Here is a 22,265-nt window from a genome sequence, read left to right as displayed (position 1 = left end):
CATACAAATAAAGAGTAAACAGGGAATGAACTAAACTAACAGACACAGAGAATGCAAGAATTCAAAGGACTGAGGTCTGAATACACTTCCAAAAGTCTAGGTTGGGATTCTTGTCCTATGATATATTAGATCGTATGGACAGATCCCTAGCTTGTGTCAGTTAAATGGACAATAGCATTTCAGTGGGATACTGATTGGCACAGAGATTATTCTTTGCCTGAATTGCAAGTCCGAGGAGCTGCCCAAGAATGTAGCCACAGGCTACTACGTTTGTACTCAGTACACAGGTTGGTTGATTCCAATGGATGATCGAACTGTGGCAGTGCTAAAGACAGTGAAGATTTTCTATCTCAGGTCTTGGAACCATAAAGTTCCCACCATTCATAACTGGAATGACATGTACTCCTGTCCTCAGAAGAAAACCCAACAATTTGGGGTTAAAATATTTATCATCCTCTTGGAGCAGGGGTCCTCACAAATTCTTCAGCTCCAGCATTACTTCTTTTTAGCGATTAAACTTGGAAAGAAATCAGGATGCGAGGGGGTCAAGCATACATTCAAAAAGAGAACCTCATGTGAGGAATGCCTCCCCTCTCCATTCATCTTGAGTTCCACCACCAGCAGAAACAGGGTAGCTGGTCAACCAGAATTTGTGCCTCAACTAATTCACCTCTAGGCCAGCCCCCCAACTTGACCCAACCTGGCTGCCCCCCCCCCAACTTAACTGGCGAAAGCTCTGTGAGTGTCCCCCTATCCCACCTTGAGGTATCTGCTGTGCAGATAACTCCTGCTAACTCTACTTTTGCCACTTGAATTTTACTTTGGTAGACCCTACTGTAGGCAAATATTTATGGGCCAGGCTCTTCAGAATGCTGTGCTGTGCTGGGAGGGAGAGGAGGTAAAGAGTGTTCATGTGCACATCAGGAGTCTCTGTGGTAAAGTCCATGGTGTCCAAGTGCAATGCCCCTGGTTCATTCCCTGGCATCTGCAATTAAAGAGATCTCAGGGATAACAGGACTGGGAAACAGCCTTGCCAGAGAGCAGCTGTCTGGACAAAACTCAGCTTGACTTGGAAAAGTGGATAAGAGTGAGCAGAAGAAGGAAGCTGTGCATACTCTTTATTCCTTTTTTTGGTGTTCCCCCCTCTTCCTCCCCTCCTGTCCCCTGCCAGTCTACTTCATTGTGATTGGCTACTCTCATCTAGCCAGCCACCCTCTCCCCTCCTTTCCATCTTCTCTCCCGTAAGTCCTATGACAAACTAGATGAGATGGACCAACCTGTGTACATGTTATGTGCCATCAAGTTTCTGACCTGTGTAAGCACAAACAAGGCCCCAGAAATCCACCCACCCTTGGAAGAAAGCACAGGTAAAACACGGTCCCAAAACAGATCTAAGCAGCTTCCTGCCAATCCCTCTTCTTTATCAAAGCCCAAGAGAAATAGCTCTTCTTCTCCTTCCAGCTACAATGTGAGGTCAGGTTTGGTTATCTGAAGTCCTTTTTATTAGAAAAACAAAAAACCCAAAGTTTTAACTCTCCTTTGGGCGCATAAATCCAGCAGTTCACAACAGGCCGGTCATAGGAGGGGTGTGGAGTCTAGTATGAGGGCAAGAATAATCCATCTGGCACAGTTCTGTGCCTGCTCCCTTCCAAGCTGAGATGGAAATGCCAGCTAAGATCTAAGAAAGTGGCCGAGAAGCCTCTGAGTTCCTGCCCAGGCTGGAGGGAAGCCCCTGCTTACACCCTCCCACCTTCTCCAGACAAAGCCTGACTTAGCAGCTCTTCAGATGTGGAAGAGACACTGAGCTGCCAGGCAGGGACTTCCTTTCCACCAGGAGAACTCGCAGAGATTGGCAGAGAGTGGCACAGATCAGCCATTGGGTCTGGGGCAAACAGCCATCTGTCCACATTAAGGACTTCCTTACTGTCACTCCTCACAGCACGAAGACAGCAAAGGAGAGAGGGATGCTTACCCAGAGAGGCCACATTCCCAAAATTCTCCAGCATGACTTCCTTGTAGAGACCACTCTGGGCTGGGCTCAGCAAGCTTCACTCGCCATTAGTGAAATGCACAGCCACCTCTCGAAAGGACACCGGACCCTTTAAGAAGAAAGCATTTCTTTGTATCACTGCAAAGGTGGTCCATGAGAAAGAAAATCCAAAAGGCTGCTGAGGCATATTGGTTAGAGTGATATTTTAACCACTACACTACAGTGACATCACACTCATGGTACAAATGACTGTTCTGCTAACTTAGATTGCAATTTAGAAGGAATTAAGACAGTGAAGGGAAGAGCAGGCTACACGGTGTGAGCTTAACCTCTGAACACTCACAAAGTTCATCTGCAGGAAAAGTGCCCTACCAACACCCAGATTTTTCTTTCTTCCACAGGAGGCATGTTGGAGTGTGGAAAAAGCTTCAGTGAGAGGAGAAGACTTACTTCCCATAGAAGAATTCACACAGTGGGAAGACCACGTAAATGCTTGGAGTGTGGAAAAAGCTTCAGTCAGAGTGGAAACCTTACTCCCCATAGAAGAATTCATACAGAGGAAAAACCATATAAAAGCCTCGAGTGTGGAAAAAGCTTCAGGAAGAGTCAACACCTTACATCTCCTAGAAGAATTCACACAGGAGAGAAACCATATAAATGCCTGGAGTGTGGAAAAAGTTTCAGTAACAGTGGAAGCCTTACTTCCCATAGAAGAATTCAAACAGACAAGAACCCAAACAAATGCCTGGAGTGTGGAGAAAGCTTCAGTTGCAGTGGAAACCTTTCTTCCTATGAAAGAATTCACATAGGAGAAACCGTATAAATGCCTGGAGTGTGGAAAAGGTTTCAGTCATGCTGGCAGCCTTTCTTCTCAAAAAAATGCACACGGGAGAAGCCATATAAATGCTTGTAGTGTGGAAAAGGCTTCAGGAACACCTTTCTTCCCACGCGGAAGAAACCATAGAATGCTTGAAGCATGGAAAGATGTTACATCAAATAAATTGGCTTCGAAAATTAGAAAGCAATGCAATGAAACAGTATATATTCTATGATTCAGTGCCGTCACAAAAAACATTTCAGAGATTAACAGCCAAATCCTGAGAACTCTCCAGCTACGGTTGCGTGGCTCTTCTATGGTCCCCTTCCCAGTGTTTAGCTCTCAGTGGGCATTCTGTAGGGGTAGCGGGAAGAACATGGTCAACTCTGCAATGACTCAGTTGCATAGCAAGTGCATCAGAGTTCCTGGCAACACCCGCCAATCACTGGGCATCACCCAGTGATGCCCGTCTGAGCGACAGAAAGAATCGCAACAAACCGCAACTCACTGATGCAACCACAGTCCCTTTATACATGCATGCGCGCCCACCACACACACACACACACTTTACCTCTCAACTCCAGACTATAAAGGCCAGTTCCAGTGGAGCTTCTCCGGACTCCACTCTCACCAAGCACTATCCCTAAATCTCCAGGAATCCTCCAAGTCAGAGCTTGCCACCCTAGACGAGTGTCCGAGTCAGGGGCTATTGTCTGCTTCCCTTCTTCCAGGTATGGTTTTGGCAGGCACTGGTAGGAAATGTAGGACTGCACCCCACCCCAGGGCTCTTTGGTCCAAACCACTATGGACAGGGAGGTTGGTCAAAAGTCAAAGCCTTCTCCCTGCCCGAGCTCCGAAAGAGCCCTTCGAACCACCGCCACCCACCTTTGGAAACTCCGCGGCTTGGCAAGCCCCCCCCCCCCCTTTTTCTCTCTCTCTCTTCAGGCTCTCTCCAGCTGGCCTCGCCTGCACGGAAAAGCCAAGGCCCCGCCTCTTCCACGTTCCCAACTCCAGTTTGGGGTCTTGTAGTCCCCGAGAACTACCATCCCCAGAAGGCTAAGCGAGGCGAGGCTGCGCCTTCGAGGCGGGGAAGGGGCATTTTTCCCTCCGGAGAGGGAAGGCGAGCCTCGTGGAAGAGGCATGGAGTTCCGCGGGGCCTCTCCTCTGCCGCCTCTCCCTCGGCCGGGGGGAGACTTTGGCCTCTGCGCGCCTACAGGGAAGGTGAGTTCGGGATTGCAGGGACGGATCTGGGGCGGGGGGAGAAAACACGTGTGAATGGGGCAGGGCTGGGTCGGGGGAGCGCAGGGAGAGAGAGCAGCTCCTCGAGCAAGGAGTCTGCATGGGGCGCCCGTGTCCTCCCCGCCCCTTGAATGCGCCCCTGCAAGCCGCCTGGGCTGATTTCCTTCGGATCAATTGGAGGGAGCTCTGGCCTGATCCGGAAGGGTCCCTTGTCCCTGCGGGGTCCGAGAACGGCTGCGCTCGCCCCGCGGGCTTTGGGAGGCGCTCCTGGTCCCCGCGGGCGGGCGGGCGGGCGAGGTGGGGTCTGGCCGCGCTTGGCTCGTGGCTTCCTGCGGAGCGGGGATCCCGCTGAGCGCCGCTCTCGGCACCGGCCACTGACCCGGAGGGTCCCTTGGGAGGAGAAGAGCGGCTCCTTCCCCCCACCCCCCATCCCCGGGCTGCCTCCGCCTTCCGGACTTCTCGGGAGTAAACCGCCCTTGCAAAAGAGCCGAGGGGCGTGCCGGGGCGGTTGAGGTTCCGGACGGGCGATTCCCTTCCTTTCTCCAGCTACCAGCCTGTTGCTGGTGGCCCCTTTTGAGGCTTCTTTCAGTTTAATACTATAGATGAGAACAACGCCCCCCTCCCCAAAACAGTAATCTTTCTGGAATATGTTTATTTTTACTTTAAATCAAGGCAAAAGCCCTCCCCAGTTTCGATGCTGTTCATTTGCGCATTGCAGCCTCAGTCAAGGGCCTGGGGGGGCTGCATCCTTGCTGCTAAGAGAAGCCAGTTAATGCCTCTGGGGGAAAGGCCTTCGTTCAACTCAGTCCAGCCCCCAAGATGGCCCCTGCCTTGACTCAGCCAACGTGGCCCCCTGGATCAGGACTAGACTACCGCAATGCACTCTCCCCAGGTCTCTCCTCAGAGTTAACTCGGAGACCACCAGTAGGTGCTGAACGCTGCACCTCAGTGGTTGTTCTTATTACTATTACTGTTTTATTTATGGTCTGCCTTTCTCACTGAGATCCAAGATGGATTACACAGTGCAAGTGAAATACAATATAATCAACAGTTAGGACATTCACTGAGCAAAATAAAATAATCTACAACAGGTAGGCGATCCAGTGAAACAGATGTCATGTGCGTATCTCAAATTCTTAATGTTCCTTCCACCAATTTTCACTCCACTGGTTCTAGTTTGCCACAAATGGGGTGGTGAATGTAAAACAGAAGAATCGGTGAGAAAATCCCGTTCTTGTTTGAGTCACTAGGCGAGCAGGCTGCTGAAGATCTTATCTGCAGTGTCCATGAAACAGAGATCTTTCCTCTCTCATTCTGAAAGAAACCAGTTGCATCTTCCCCCAACATACTGCCTACGTGACACAAAGCATTTTGGTTAGGAAGTCCTGCTCCCACACTGCGTTTTCTGATGTTTGGCCGTGGCTTTTATTCATTGTATAATTGCAAAGACTAGTTCAATGGGAAATTTTCTGTTCTTGGAAGTATGGTAGTTTGTCCAGGTGCTGGTTTCGAAATTCAAACTCTTTGTAATCCTATTCAGTATTTGTAGAAGGGTTCTACGTATCAATCCGTGTTTGGGATCTAAGTTTCTTAGGAGAATTACAATTTCTCCGTTTTGTGTGGAGGGAATGCATTATTTGCTACAGAGATTAAACATTCTGTGGAGTATTTTTCATTATTTTGTCAAGTTCTTTAGACTTTACTTCATCTATATTGTAATAACCATTGCTTCCTCCCACCATTTTAACATTTATAGTGTTGTTGAAATAATCACAGCGCTCATTTGGGAGGAAAGATTGCAGACACGGAATGTTGAAGAACGGTTTGTGTTGTGAACGTTGTTCCATAGATTGCTGTTGTTATGTCACTTATTAGGCACAGTTGTGGTATTCTTATAGCACAGTTTGTTACGGTTCTTTGTGTGGGGATGGTTTCATTTCCCAGTTGGAAGACTTATTGGGCAAAGGTGTTGTCGGTTTGTGCTCTCGTGTTTCCTTTCAAGCTTGTTGTTTATGTTGCTTAGCTTGATGAGTGTGGTACAACAGGTAAGATTTGTCTAAAATCTTACCTGCCTAATGGAAGGACTTTCTTCCAAACTGATATATCTATTTGCATGACATCTTTTAGTAGTTGTATGGCTTACCGTAAGAGCCTCCACTGATACTACAGAGACCTCTTTGCATAGATGCTTCCTGGACATTCTTGGATTCTTTGCTGTTAGGAGAGAGCACTGATACAGAATTTTCTGCACTTTAATCTGACTCTTGTGCATTTCTTCCTCCTTTAAAGTAAGATGGCTGCTATTCCTCTCTAGGCTTCTGCATTTTTTTTTCCTTATTCCAGTAAGGGACGTTACAATGTTTGATATCCAAATGTTTTGTGGGAAAAAATATTCCCACAACCTCCTGGTCCATCTGCAAAGTATGTTTGGAGTGTTTGCAGTACACATTGTACTGCAGATAGTATTTCCTCTGTTATTAGTAGTTACTTGGGAGAGCACATCAAGGCCAGCAGCATGTGCTCCATAGCCCCGACTTTTCAGCATTAGTGGAATTGTTGAGAGAAGACCCCTGGCAGACTCCAACCTGCCCAGATATGCTCCAGCAAGGGTTACTATATATTCCAGACCCTGCATGGCTACATGTGACTGCATGGAAATTGAAAGGTTATCCTGCAAGAATCACAAGTGCCGTGCCGGGTTCCAGGAGATCTTCTACTTCGAGGATCCATAACTCCTCATGGGAGGCGCACGCCGGGTGGCGCAAAAGGAAACCCACGGGGCCCAAAGCAGAAACCGTAATAGGCAGCACGATATGAAACTACGAGAGCTCTCGGCTGAGGGGAAGTGGCCTGTGGGTTGTGCGCATACTCACAGCATGATTTTGTCCGTTGGGGTTCTTTGCAACCTTCAAAATGAGAATTGTTTCCACACTGAGTGTTGGTGCCCCAAGGGGGAAGGGACTTTGCCGAGGGTGTACCTTACAGCATGAAGTACAGCGAGTGGAGGGTGAGAAAAGGGCAGGCTGCTGAAGTGTGGGGAAAGGAGGGGTGTGGTTTGGGGCACGTGGCCAGCTGCTGGGACTCCTTTGCCGTGGGTAGTTCCCCCCAGCTTGTCCTCCATCCAGCCACGCCTGAGCTTTATTGGCTTAGAAGGCATGTGGCCGGCCCCTTTGGCAGTGGCTGAGTTAGAGGGGGTCAGCCTTCCTTGCTCTAATTTGGGGGATCAGGTGGCTACTGGAGCCTCTGTGCCAGGTTGCCTGGCAGGTGCCTTCCAAGGCCTCTGCCTGTTTGCCTGGGCTTGGCTCAGCAGTGCCCCAGCCAGGCAGTTGCTCCTCAGGTCGTCCTCGCCTGCTCCTTGCTGCCTGGCCTTGGCTGCCCTTTTCATTAAGGGTGTGAGCTTGCAGTCCAGCAGAGATTGATCTGTGTAACACCAGGGTGAAAAAGCAGATTTCCACTGACACGGGTCACAGGTGTGACTACAAGCTTTGGCTGGCCAATGTGTGGCTCTTTTAACTGATGCAGTAAATTTCGTGTGCAAGCAGAGTAAGGTGTGACGTTTTGGGGGTGTTTCTGAAGTCCCCCCCCTTTGAAAGAGTCAGATATTTTTGCAAAGCAGGAAGGGGAGGGGGGGTCCTCTGAGTTTGCAGGTAAAGCTTATCTCAGTAGCACCAGTTCTTGGATATAAGAATCCACATGCCTGTTGACCTGTGGCAGTGAAATTCTGCTTCTCCACCCTGGAGCCCTGCAGAGGAGTCTCTGCTAGATAGCAACCTCTCACCCTTACAAAAAAGGGCAGCCAAGGCCAGGCAGCAAGGAGTAGGCGAGTAAGACCCGGAGTGCAACAGCCTGGCCCTTTCGGCATCATAGGAGAGAACAGAATTTTGATCAGAACTCTTCTGAGTTAATGCAGCCAACTTTGGTTTGATGCACTGCATTCTTTCAATCCATTGAGCGCTCACGTCTAAATGAACAGGTGGGAAATCTTTTCTTCTCTCAGAGCTCCCCCGTGTCCTTTGAGGAGGTGGCCGTGTTCTTCTCGGAGGAGGAATGGGCTCTGCTGGATCCAGGCCAAAGAAAACTCTACTGGGAAGTGATGGAGGAAAATTACCAGACCCTGGCCTCCCTTGGTAAGGATCTTTTCCTTTATATCATGAATATGGAAGAGAAGTGATAGGGTGTTACCCTCCTTTGACCCTCTTTGTTTTCAGAGCACGCTTTCCTTTGCCAAAGAGGAAGAAACGGATGTCCCACACCTGGGGAATCTATATCCCCTGTGAACGAAAGCATTAGACACACTCATTCTGTAAAGAGAAATCTGTTGCTGAAGGGAGCCCTGTTCAGGAGAGATGGGCAACACCCAGTTAGGTTCACGCTTGCCAATCCCTTCACTTCCGGTTTCCTTCTTCAGCCTTTCAGTGTTTCAGTTCCGTGCGAAGCTGGGCCCCTTGGGTGTTAGTAAGGCACTGCGACCGCTAGATCACACGGGCATTGATAGCCCAAGGAAGCGGCTAGTATGGTTCAGTCTCACCAGTGTTGTTGCTCTACGCACAAGCATCTCTCCTGTATGCTTTGAATAGGTATTTAGTTTGTTTCTGAATTCAAGGTTAAAATTTGTTTTGAATCAAGATTACAAATTTTTAAAAATAATTTTTTGCACCTTTGCACCTCTGCACTTTAAATTAAACAAAAATTTCTATATAAGGAACAAGATTTCTTACAACTTTTGTTTGCTCCAGGAGGCTGCACCCTCTTTATCTTTGTGCATGTAGTGGGAGGAACCCCTCCTTTGGGTCTTTGCCACTCCTGATCCCAACGAGGTTGAGCATTCCCACTGGCTCCACTTTTGATTCCAGACCAGGTGAAGCGGGGTGGGCTTTGCCACCTGCTCCGTGCCTGATCCCAGCCACCTGAAGGGGTCGTGGGCATTGCCACCTGCTCCGCACCTGATCCCCGTACTGACTTACTAAGTAACTCTTAAAGATACAATGAAACAAAATGAAATCAAAATTAATTATTCTTTGTACTATGTAGAGAGAAGGGGAAGTCAAACAGGTCTGTATCAGCTGGCAGAAACAATAACACCTGTCAGTATATATTCAAAGGCCAAAAGTGCTTACAACCTTTTCACTTGTTCTGAAGGCATATACACCATGCAGTGGCCACACTTGAGGCTTACATTTTCAATTGACTGCACACCTTTGGCCAATTCTATTAGACACATTGTACACAAATACTGGCCTTTGGTGCAGGATTTGCCAGGCTGCAGTAAGCCAGTTCGGGTGGCTTTACACAAAACTAAGAGCCTTGGGGATCACTTAATACGTTCGGACTTACAGGTAGTTAAGAAGACCGGGGACTTCCCTAAGGACCATTTCAAGGGCGGCTGCTGTCCAGGACACAGACCCCACTTGAGAGTTCACCGAAGGGAGCTGCTTGTCAGTCGCCATGTTGGCTGGAAGAAAGAACTGATGGGTTTTTTTCTCGTTTTTCATCTTTTTTGGTTTGAAGAATGAATTGGGTTGAAAAATGAATTGATATTAGCATCTGAACCTTTATTTTATTTTTCTATCTCTCTTTTTAAAAATCTGTTTGCTAGATCCTGGTTTGGTTTTAAAATGGAGATAAGACAAACTCCTACATGAGATTTATTGGTGTAGTTCGAATGCTAATTTTCATATTTATATTGAATACCAGTGTTGATACCTATATTGAAAACCAGTGTTTTTTAATTATTATAAATTAGCAATAATTAAAAAGTATTATCTATATAATGTTTTAGCTTAAGATATAGACTATTAAAGAATGCCCTTAACTGGTAATTTAGTCATACAAATATTGGATATATTGAATACTGAATTGTGAAGATTGAACATAAAAGTATACTATATATTGTTGAAGGCTTTCACGGCCGGAGAACAATGGTTGTTGTGGATTTTCCGGGCTGTATTGCCGTGGTCTTGGCATTGTAGTTCCTGAACTTGACACTGAGAGATCTCCTTCTTTCGGTGCTACACCTCTGAAGATGCCAGCCACAGCTGCTGGCGAAAAGTCAGGAACTACAATGCCAAGACCACGGCAATACAACCCGGAAAACCCACAACAACCATCATAAAAGTATACTGTCATACATATACTGTTTTATGGATAAGTTGTATGTTACCTTCAAAAAATGAAGGAGATAAGCGAAATTGAAGAAAATGGCCAAAAGTAAAAGAAAAGCAAAATCTGAACTTCCCTCAGAGGACGAATTCGGTATGTTGGTGGAGAAAGTAACGTCCCCCATCTCACGACAATTCCAGAGTTTATCTACTGAATTGGTTCAAAAGACACAGGAGGCGATCGGAGAAATGGATCAAGGACAAAACCAAACACTGCCCCAACACCTGAAACTCTTAATTACTTCACAGTGTTTTTCTTCTGTGTGGCTGCTGTTGAGTAGGAGCAAGCAGCCAGTCCCTGGTGAGTCATGCAACTGATGTGGTCTCAAGTAAACCAGTGGTTGCTGTGGGCCCCGATGAGTCTGCCCTCAAAGACCAACCCCTGCTGTGAAAAGGGCCGTGCCCCATCGCTGTGGCTCTGTCTGACAGAAACCAAGGCTTGAAGGCTGGCAATACTGTGCCGCTGCCTATGAACAGGAACTGAGGACATTTGTTTCATCTAGCCACAGGTGGTACTACTGTTATTTTGGGTTTTTTAACTCCCCATCCTTACTGTGCCCCAGCAGTGTATTTCTTGTTAGTATTTTAGGAATTTTTAAAAAAGCATTTCTTATTCCACCCTGTCTTCGTGAGCATCCTAAATCAATACAAAAACACACATTGACCTTAACAGTAACTTTCTGCAGTGGAACAAAACACACCTCTTGTTGCCCATTTCCAAGACTACTGTGGTAAGATATTGCTGAAGTTATTCCAGGTCTTTGGCTCTCACTGTAGAAAACGCCATTTACTACTTACTGTACCCACGAATTAGTATTTTGTTCCTTTTTATCGTAATTGACTCCTTTCTCTCTTTTCTCAGTTGCAGATAGAAGAGAGGTGGCAAGTGAGAAGGAACAAGAGAAGGAACAAGAAAGAGTGGAAGGAGAGGAAGATCTGCATCTGAAAGTGAAACCCAGACCTCAATTGGTACGAAAAGGACAACTCAGATGGAAAATGGAAGCAAAGCAGAAGCAGAAGAAGAAATTGGTTGCCTGCCAGAGCAGGAAAATGCAGGAGGACTCAGTCCGGGATGAAATTAAGATGAGAAAAAGAAGGCAGGTGACTGAGAAAAAGTTCAGTTCCAAATTCCGCCTGAAAAAATATCAGAACGTCACAACATGCCAGAAAAGATATAAATATTTGGCCTGTGGAAGGAGCTTCCAATGGAGTAGCGAACTAAGTGCACATGAGAAAACTCACACAGTGAAGAAGCCATATAAATGCTTAGAGCGTGAAAACATCTTCTCTGAGGCTGGTCCCTTTAGAGCACATCAAAGGATTCACACAGGAGAAAAGCGATATAAATGCTTGGAGTGTGGGAAGAGCTTTTCTCGCAGTAGCAAGCTAACTTCACATCAAAGGATTCACACAGGGGAGAAGCCATATAAATGCTTCGAGTGTGGAAAGAGCTTTTCTCAGCATTGGTACCTTACTGTGCATCAAAGGATTCACACAGGAGAGAAACCATATCAATGCTTGGAGTGTGGGAAGAGGTTTTCTCAGAAGGTTCATCTAACTTCACATCAAAGGATTCACACGGGGGAGAAGCCATATAAATGCTTCGAGTGTGGAAAGTTTTTTTCTCAGAATGTTGGCCTAAGTTATCATCAAAAGCTTCATAGAGGGGAGAAGTTGTATAAATGCTTGGAATGTGGAAAGAGTTTCTTGAAGAATGGCATGCTAACTGTGCATCAAAGGATTCACACCGGGGAGAAGCCATATCAATGCTTGCAATGTGGAAAGAGCTTTGCTCAGCATTGGTACCTTACTGTGCATCAAAGGATTCACACAGGAGAGAAGCCATATCAATGCTTGGAGTGTGGAAAGAGGTTTTCTCAGAAGGTTCATCTAACTTCACATCAAAGGATTCACACGGGGGAGAAGCCATATAAATGCTTCGAGTGTGGAAAGTTTTTTTCCCGGAACGATGGCCTAAGTTATCATCAAAAGCTTCATAGAGGGGAGAAGTTGTATAAATGCTTGAAATGTGGAAAGAATTTCTTGAAGAATAGCAATCTAACTGCGCATCAAAGTATTCACACCGGAGAGAAGCCATATCAATGCTTGCAGTGTGGAAAGAGCTTTTCTCAGCATTGCTACCTTACTGTGCATCAAAGGATTCACACAGGAGAGAAGCCATATCAATGCTTGGAGTGTGGAAAGAGGTTTACTCAGAAGGTTCATCTAACTTCACATCAAAGGATTCACACAGGGGAGAAGCCATATAAATGCTTGGAGTGTGGAAAGAGCTTCTCTAAGACTAGTATCCTAAGGACACATCAAAGAATTCACACAGGGGAGAAGCCATATAAATGCTTGGAGTGTGGAAAGAGCTTCTCTCAGAATGCCAGCCTAAATGTGCATCAAAGTACTCCTACAGAAGAGAAGCAATATAAGTGCTCGGAGTGTGGAAAGAGCTTCTCTCAGAATGCCAGCCTAAATGTGCATCAAAGTACTAATACAGAGGAGAAGCCCTATAAGTGCTTGGAGTGTGGAAAGAGCTTTTCTTACAATGGCAAACTGTCTGCGCATCAAAAAATTCACACGGGAGATGCCATATAAATGTTTGGATTGTGGAAAAAGATTTTCTCGGAATTTCCAACTAACAGTGTGATCCTAAGCAGAGTTACACCAGTCTAAGCCCATTCATTTCAGTGGGCTTAGACCAGTGTAACTCTGCTTAGGATTGCTCTGTTAGTTCTCATCAAAAGTTTCACATAGAGGAGGTTGGATAAATGCTTGGAATGTGGAAAGAGTTTCTTTGAGAATGGCAAGCTAACTGCACATCAAATGACTCACCTATGGGAGAAGCCATATAAATGCTTGGAGTGTGAAAAGAGTGTTTCTTCTAATGGTAAACTAACTGTGCATCAAAGGATTCACACGGGAGAAGCCATATCAATGCTTGGAGTGTGGAAAGAGTTTTTTGTGCAGTGGCAATCTAACTGCATCAAAGGATTCACACAGGGGAGAAGTCATACAAATGCTTAGAGTGTGAAAAGAGCTTTTCTCAAAATATTAGCCTAACTGTGCATCAAAGGATTCAAACAGGGGAGAAGCCGTATAAATGCTTGGAGTGTGAAAAGAGCTTTTCTTCAAATGGTGAGCTAACTGTGCATCAAAGGATTCACCAATGGGAGAAGCCATATAAATGGAGTGTGAAGACAGTTTCTCTCGGAATCGCAACCTAAATTTGCATAAAAGGATTCACGCAGTTGAGAAGCCAAATGAATGCTTGGAAAGTTGAAAGATGTATGCCCATAGCTCTTGTCTGACCTTACATCACAAGAAATCCATCTAATCATAGTTAGCATTCTTCACATCAGGTTTGCAATGTTCTTTGCATTTAGTCAAAAGGAATACTGAGTACCCCCTGAATTTATTCTTGTTTTCTGTTATTTGTTTTGTAATATTTGCTAATTTTATTTTAGGTGATGTATTGTCGAAGGCTTTCATGGCCGGAGAACAATGGTTGTTGTGGGTTTTCCGGGCTGTATTGCTGTGGTCTTGGCATTGTAGTTCCTGACGTTTCACCAGTAGCTGTGGCTGGCATCTTCAGAGGTGTAGCACCAAAAGACAGAGATCTCTCAGTGTCAGAGTGTAGCACCAAAAGACAGAGAGATCTCAGTTTTATTTTAGGTGGTTTGATAGTTCCGATTCTCTCATGTAAAAATTGAACGGTTATTTCATTTCCTGACAGGAGTAGTTAGGTATATGTTTTCTTAATTTAGCTTTTCTTTTAGCACCTGAGAGCATGAATAAATTAAACACCTTTATCTTCATGAGTAAGAAGTAGGGGTGGGCATTACTATTTCTTCTACACCTGATCCCCCCTGGGTGATGGTGGGGTGCGGGCATTGCCACCTGCTTTGCTCCTCATAGCAGGTGGGTGAAAGTGGGTAGCAGCCATTGCTACCTGCTCTATTTCTGATCCCTGCTGGGTGAAGGCAGGGACTAGCACCTGCTCCACTCTTGATCTCGGCCAGGTAAAGGGGCGAGCGGGCATTGCCACCGGCTTTGCTCTTAAACTGAGCTGGGTGAAGAAGGGCTAGGCATGTCCACCTGCTCTGCTCCAGATCCCAGTGGGGTGAAGGCAGAGGGTGGGTATTGGCCCCTGTTCTATGCCTGTTCACAGCTAGGTAGTGGACGGGAATTGTCACCTGCTCTGTGCCTGATCCTAGCTGGGGAAGGGCAGTGGGTGGGCATTGCCACCTGCTCCACTCCTGATCCCAGCTGGGTGAAGCAGGATGTGGGCATTGCCACCTTGTCTGCCCCTTATTCTGGTCTGGGATTCCCTCTGTGGCGCCCAGTCTGGGGTGTCTGCCTACCTCCCCTGGGCTTACCTCTGTGGCAGCACCCTCTGGTGGCGCACTAGGGTAGGAAGTGAGATGTCTTGATGGAATTTAAGCACCATTTCCTAACAATAACCATAGAAATTTTTCCAGTTTCAATTCCATGCCATGGTTTTATTTAGCCTTATTTATCCGCCATACATCTTTAATTGTTGTAGTCAACTTTAATTTGTTATAGTGATGTCACAAAATTGCCATATTCCATTCCTGCATTGAAACCATATTCTTAATAATCCATCCCTGAAAATATGAGTGCTATCTTTGAATAGTTTTTAATGGATTCTTAATCCATAATTAGAGAGCCAGCTTGGTGTAGTAGTTAAAAGCAGGGGACTCTAATCTGGAGAACCGTGTTTGATTCCCCACTCCTCCACTTGAAGCCCGCTGGGTGACCTTGGGTCAGTCACGGCTCTCTGGAGCTCTCTCAGCCCCACCCACCTCACAGGGTGTTTTGTTGTGGGGATAATAATAATATACTTTGTAAACCACTCTGAGTGGGTGTTAAGTCATCCTGAAGGGCGGTATATAAATCGATTGTTGTTGTTGTTGTTGTTGTTATTCCTTCTTTAGTATCAGTTATTTCCAATTTGAATTTTCTTCTGTTTTGGTTTATGATCCAATCTGATATCCAAACTAGTGCCGCTGCTTAGCGATACAGTTTAATATTTGGTACCGCTAAGCCGCCTCAGTTTTTTCCATCTTGTCATATTTGAAATCTTGCTCTTGTTTTCCTCCTGTTCCATACACAATCTTTTCCTGCCATTTTTAAAAGATCTTTTCATTGGTAAAATTTGTAACAGAAAGTTCAGCTTTTGTAATATGTTCATTTTAATAGCAGAAGTTCTTCCCAGCCATGAAATTTTCAATCTTTCCCATCTTTGCAAATCTTCAGTAATACTTGTCTGAACTGTCTCGATATAAATTATCCTTTTGCCTTGTTACATATATACCAAAATAATTTATTTATTTTTTTAGTGACAATACAACCTTGGTTTGTTTCTCTCTCTTCCAGTTCTGTTTTGGTTACCACCACTAACATTACCTAAGTCTTCTTTTTATTCAGTTTATACTCAAAATATATTCAGAATACAGTCCAAATCTGATTAATGATCATCTCTGCTTTCAGTGCAGCTGATGATGCAAGACTTCTGTTTCTCTGGCTGAACTACGTGGCACTGGAGTTGGACCACGACCACGGATGATCATCGTTGGCCAGATTCAGGAGCGCCCGGATATCTTCTATCCTTTAGGCTCATCCCACGCCTAGAAGGCTCAGATTTAAGTACACAGTTCCCAATGTTGAGAGTTGGTTCCTCTTCTCACACGAGTAGGCATAGGTGGAAATCTAGCTTAACTTGAGATAATGAATCAGCCCGGTCTGAGAATTTCTTCCCCCCAATATTAGAATCGAGCCACCATCTGAAGATGAATTCCAGCTCCCTGTTGCGTTCCCGTCAGCTTAACTCATCTCATAGCAGCTGGGGAAAGCAAGATAGAAGCCCAGCAACAGTTTAAAGAATATTTTCCAGGCTGCAGGGTCCGAAGAATCAAGCTCCCTTCATTAGATACAAATTCCATGCAATACTTTATATATGTATATCTGATGAAGGAAGCGTGACTCTTGAAATATGCCGAATTTTGTAGGCGTTTAAGGTGCTCCAAGGCTAACACCTTTCTCGTCTACTACAGATGGACACAGCTACCCTCCTGAAACCAGCTGCGAAAAGGCTCCAGAAGATCTAGAGGTGTTAGCCATGACTACTGAAATTTGCTGGAAGTATAAGAGAAACCATTGTCCTGGCAGTGGATCTGTGAAGGGCTTTCTTGGTGTTTTTATAATCTTTTACATGTTCTCAAGTAGTCTCCCATCTTAGACAGGGGGTGCATTTCATGTATAAATCCCCTGTATACATGGTACGCTATGTATTCTCAAGTATTTTGTAGATCGAGATGCCAATTTTCTGCTCTTTCCACCTCTCTGCCTATCTCCCCATCTCTGATCCAGCTTATTCTGCTTTACTTTGTGCCTCGACATCGTTACTTCTGCTGGCCTTTCCTTTTATAACGCCCCCTCCTCACCTTATGAAGGGGGGGGATGGTGTGATGGATCGTGCTTCTCATTTCTACCTGAAAAATGTATCTTTGGTTCACTAAACCTTATTCCATGGGAAAAAAATTTGGTTGTTAAGGGACTACTGCCCTTAAAGTTTGTTTTCCTGCTTTAGGCCAACACAGCTTCCTGCCTGAAACTCTTTCCATAGCCCTTGTACCCTTCATTGCTATGTGAGAGTGTAACGAGAAGTCAGTGCTGTTCCCTACAAGGTAGTTCATTCACATTCTTGCTCTAGTTTCATCACTTTATTTCAGCTCTCTATTGTGTATCTCCTTGTTTTCAAACCTTTGCAAGTATCCCTTTGTATGCCCTATTACATTGTTTATTGAATGTCCCTGCTGTTGATGGTAGTGATTTCGGCTCTGTAATCCACCCTGTCAGGTAGAAAGGTGGAGTATATAAAATGTAAATAATAAATAAATGTGTATTCCAGTTTATAATCAACTGCCATGTGGGTTCACTTTACAAATGAAACTGGAGACGAGTACCTGCGCAGGTTCAATCCTGTGTTCAGCTGTATATGCACCAAACATAAGATGAGAATTTCTCATACAAGTAATGCGTAACATCATGTATGCGACAGGAGAATTACTCTCAGAACAAGAGCCCTGTTAGGAAGTGTCGGCTGAGAGAAAGAGAGAGCAATCCCAATTGCTCTTCTTTGGAGGAAGGACAAAAGTTGCTATGCCTAGTTCTATAATGCTCAACCACACACAGTCCCCCATCTTTCCCACCTCTCTTCTAGATGTCTGATTTTGAGACAAGGTAATGAGAACCGGAGCTATTGGGATATAATTGAGCACCCAGCAGTGCTCAATTGAGACATAAACAAAACTCACACTTGAGAGAAAATCCTGGAAAACCCGTTCCTACTGCCAAATTAGGAAGAGAGTAGGCAGGAACAGCTGGGAGCCGCACAGCCCTTGCTGGAGCCCTGTCTCCCAGCACTGGCTCTAGCCACACAAGCAAACAGAACCAGAGTCCTGCCTCCTGGACATTTTATCACCAGTAGTTCCACGCCTGCCCTCTTGCCACCGCTAGCTCCCTGGTGCAGCTGGATAATCCGGCCCAGCAGAGTCTGGCTTTGCCGGTTCCCTGGGATAACCCGGGATCGAGTGCTTGCGGGCAGCTTTTTCAGGGGCCCATAAAATTTGGAGAGGGAAAGGAGCTCCGCAGGGATGTGAGGCCAGGCAGTCCACTCTCTGGAGCTGGCATTGTCTCCAAGGTCTCTGTAGTTTGGAGATCAGGAGTAATTCTGGGAGAGTCAAAGTGAGAATTCACACCTGCGCCTCCAAGGCTTTAGTCGGACATTCTTGAGGTAGGCAACCCTCAGGGCAACATGAGCACTTCAGGGCATGAAGGAGGGGCTCTTCCTGGCTCTGCCTCCTCCGGTTCCCCATCAGGAGTGAAGACGACGCTCACCCTCACCTTCCTCAGCCGGGAAGGAAACGTTCTCTTGAGATCTGCCTGGCAAGCCCTGCAGTGAGGCCAGGCCTTTCCCTGTTCCTTCAAGGGCCCCTCATGTATCGGAGGGGCGCGTCAGTGAGCAAAACAAGGTGCTCAGCCACTGAACGGGGGGCTCATCCTCCTGCCCTCATGAGATCCCAAACACAGTTTCTACTCTTCTCCCCTCAGTCTCAGTCGCACAAGCATAGGACTGTGGGAGAGCCGCTCCGTGACAAAATACAAAGGTTGCCCAGCTGCCTGGATCTGATAGCATTTGGTTGGGACATGATTTGGGAGCCTCTGATCAGTGATGGATTCCCTCTTAATGCCTGTATTGAGGGCATTTCTTGTCAGCCGCTGAAAAGAAAAGCCATTTCCCCCCAGCACTGCCTCCAGCCAGGCCGCTCCCTTCTCTTTTGGGCCCATCATCCCCTCCTGCCAAGCGTCCTTGCTTTCGTCCTCTCCCTCCACCGGTTCCGCCCAAGAGCTCTTTCGGAAATCTCCAACGCCCCTTCCCTGCGGTCGAACAGAAGCCCAACTCTCCCCCTCAGCAGTGAAAAGGGAAGACCCCCTTTAGCCCCCCCGAGACGAGGGGAGGGAAGGCGGGTATTCTGGAAGCAGCTGGGAAAGATGCTGGCTTCCAGATAGCTCTAACGCGCTGCCTTTCTCAACCCAGATCGTAAAAGGGATCCTTACTCACAGTTTTAGCCAGTGAATGCAGCATGGTTCAAACATAAGCAAGATACATCTTTATTGGTCCAGATTTGTTGTAGACAAGCGGTAAATTCGTTATAACTGTCGCATCCTTGCTTGAGGAGCAGCGTCCCAAACAAAGGGAGGAAGAGGACAATCAAGTTTTTAACACCTTCACAGGAAGCCTACAATAAACTTCTATATTGAAGGGGGACTACAATTCCCATGAGTACCAATTGTTAAAGGGACAGTACATAGTTCTGACTACACAGATACTGAGGCTTTCTAAGCTGTGGTTACAGTACACTCCCCGCCTGGGATCCTATGGATTCCACCCCAACATGCAAGCTAGTGGAGTAACCTAACAAGTCTAAGCATATATGTCATGCTACACTATTCTCATAACTAGGCAATAAAGGCTAAATATAGCATATAAGCAACAAATGGCATGCAAAGCTTGAGCTTCAGTCTTCAAGATCAGTCTTCCGAACAAGCAGGATCACTTCGGTGACTGGTCTGGTGAAAATCTTCAGGCCGTCGTGTCTGGCTACACGAATGTCAATCTTGCGGACCAACCCGTCCGCGCTGGGTAGAACTCGATCTATAAGTCCCATGGGCCACGAGTTCCTAGGAGCGTCCTTGTCTTTCAGGAGGACGACATCACCTTCTCGTAGGTTGGGCTCAGACTTCTCCCACTTGCGTCGGCATTGCAGAGTTGGGAGGTACTCTTGCTTCCATCGCTTCCAAAAGGTGTTAGCGAGGAGTTGAACTTGCCTCCATTGCTGCTTGAACATATCCTTAGAGATGAAGTCTCCCTGAGGTGCAGGCCAGGCGCCTGTCTTCTGTGTCAGCAAGGTGGCTGGTGTTAAGATGGTAGGGTTCTCAGGATCAGAAGATACTGGAACTAAAGGTCTGGCATTGATGATAGCAGACACCTCTGCCAGGAGGGTGGCCAAGGTCTCATGAGTGAGAGAAGGTTTTCCTGCTAGCATAGAGTCCAATATTCTGCGCGCAATGCCAATCATGCGCTCCCACACTCCTCCCATATGAGAGGCATGGGGAGGGTTGAAGATCCATTTACAATTCTGCTCGCTCAGGTAGCTGCTGAGGGTTGGGTCCAGATCTGTGCTTCCATTGATTCCTAGCTCCTTGCAGGCACCAACGAAGTTCGTGCCACGGTCAGACCTCAGTAGCTTGACAGGTCCCCGTATGGCAAGGAATCTTCTGAGGGCATTTATGAAGCTGGAAGCATCCATGGACTCAATCACTTCGATATGTACGGCTCGGATGCTCAGGCATGTGAATAGCACTGCCCATCTCTTGCTGTTGGCTTGTCCTCCCCTGGTCTTGCGTGTCACTACATTCCAGGGGCCAAATACGTCAAGTCCAACGTTAGTGAAAGGGGGCTCAGTGCTGAGTCGATCCGGTGGCAGGTCGGCCATCTTCTGCTGCTGATGGGGACCTTTGAGCTTCCGGCATTGTATGCAGGTCTGTAGAACTGCAGCGATGCATCTTTTCGCTCCCACAATCCATAGGCCCGCTGTTCTGATGGCTCCTTCTGTGAAGTGACGTCCTTGATGATGAACCCCCTCGTGGTGGTGGCGCACCAAGAGGACAGTCACATGATGTCGAGCTGGAAGGATGATAGGGTTTGCTACTGTTGAGCCTACATCAGCTGCCTTCAGACGCCCTCCTACCCGAAGTAAGCCATCATCATCGAGGTAGGGGTTCAGCTTAAGTAGCGGACTGTTCTTGGGTGTAGGCAACCCTTTCTTGGAGTTTTCAAGTTCTTCTACATAGAACTCGTGTTGTACACTCTGGAAAATCAGGAGCTCTGCCCTGCGTCGTACTTCTGACGAGGTTGGCTCTGTATTCTGGTGGCGAGCAAAGTGGATGAGGCGTGCCATCCCTAGAACAAGTGGCTTCCATTTGGAGAATCGTTCAAATCTCTTTGCTTCTAGATGGCGGTCGGCCTCGACTCCCACTTTCATGCAGGTGACTTGAGGCCGAACTTCCTTGTCCTGGTCTGGGTCTAGGAGCTCGTAGTGTTCCTCCTCGTGCTGTACTGGATTGACCGAGCGCAGGAGGAAGTCAGGTCCTTTCAGCCAGGAGGACTCAGCCAGCTCTGAGGCAGGGATAGACCGTGTTGCGTGGTCTGCTGGATTCTGATCCGTAGGAACATGTCGCCACTGGCTAGGGCATGTGGATCGTCGAATACGCTCTACTCGGTTGCTGACATACACATAGAACCGACGACTTTGATTGTGTATGTATCCGAGGACTACTTTGCTGTCTGTGTAAAAGGTGGTGGCATCAAAGGTAAGGTCCATCTCTCTCTCTATTATCTCTGCAAGCTCCACAGCAAGCACAGCACCGCATAGTTCCAGACGCGGGATGGTGTGTCCCTGTAGCGGGGCTAACTTAGCTTTCCCCAGGATGAAGCCCGCGTGGACTTGGTTCTCCCCGCCAACGACCTGCAGATATGCTACGGCTGCAATCGCTTTCGTTGATGCGTCTGAGAAGACGTGTAGCTCCCTGCGGGAGGCGGCGGCAGGTGAGACTGGTACGTAGGTGCGTGGGATCTGGACGGCTTGCAGGCAGTTGAGCGAACCTCTCCAGGCCTCCCATTCCTGTCTTTGGTCGGGGGGAAGAGGCTCATCCCAGTCTTGGGTGCCCAAGGAGAGAGTGCGTAGGAGGTGTTTTCCTTGGATGGTCACAGGTGCAGCAAACCCCAAGGGATCAAACAAGCTGTTCACTGCTGACAGGACTCCTCGTCGTGTGAACTGTTTCTCTTGGGCTGGTGCTCGGAAGATGAAGGTGTCCTTCTTCAGGTCCCAACTCAGTCCAAGGCTGCGTTGGAGGAGGGGAGTATCGCCACCCAAGTCTAGGTCCTGAAGTCCTTTGGCATGGTCTTCTGGAGCGAATGCTTCCAACACCTTCGTGCTGTTGGATGCAATTTTGTGCAGCCTAAGATTAGCTGCAGCCAGCAATTCTGTTCAAGGTATACAGAAGTCACGTGCTTGCGCTACCACAACAGTGCCACCGCAACAGCGCCACCCTAGCGGTCTGAAGTAGTACTTTCTTGGCAGATAACAAATCTCGCATCTTGCGAGTCAGTGTTCTTTTCCGTGGTGGACGTTTGGACTCAGCTTCATCATTGCCATTGGAGGGAGTAGTGGGTGTGTTGGCAGGATCTATGATATCCTCTTCACCTGCCAGATGTCCCACAGGAGTTTCCATTTTGGCAAAAAAAATTTAAAAAAAAAATTTTTTTTTGAAGCTGCAGTACTACTTCAGACCGCTAGGGTGGCGCTGTTGCGGTGGCACTGTTGTGGTAGCGCAAGCACGTGACTTCTGTATACCTTGAACAGAATTGTTGGCTGCACTTCCTAGGTTGGCCACTGGGATGCAGTGA

General features: G+C 47.0%; 1 pseudogene; it reads left to right on the top strand.

The window, feature by feature from the left end:
* Window positions 1–1,267: 1,267 nt before the first annotated feature.
* On the top strand, window positions 1,268–13,493 carry LOC129328022 (zinc finger protein ZFP2-like; annotated as a pseudogene).
* Window positions 13,494–22,265: the final 8,772 nt, after the last annotated feature.

The sequence above is a fragment of the Eublepharis macularius genome, chromosome 4, assembly GCF_028583425.1.
Source record: "Eublepharis macularius isolate TG4126 chromosome 4, MPM_Emac_v1.0, whole genome shotgun sequence".
In the NCBI taxonomy this organism is placed as follows: domain Eukaryota; kingdom Metazoa; phylum Chordata; class Lepidosauria; order Squamata; family Eublepharidae; genus Eublepharis; species Eublepharis macularius.
This window is presented reverse-complemented; position numbering and strand designations above follow the sequence as displayed.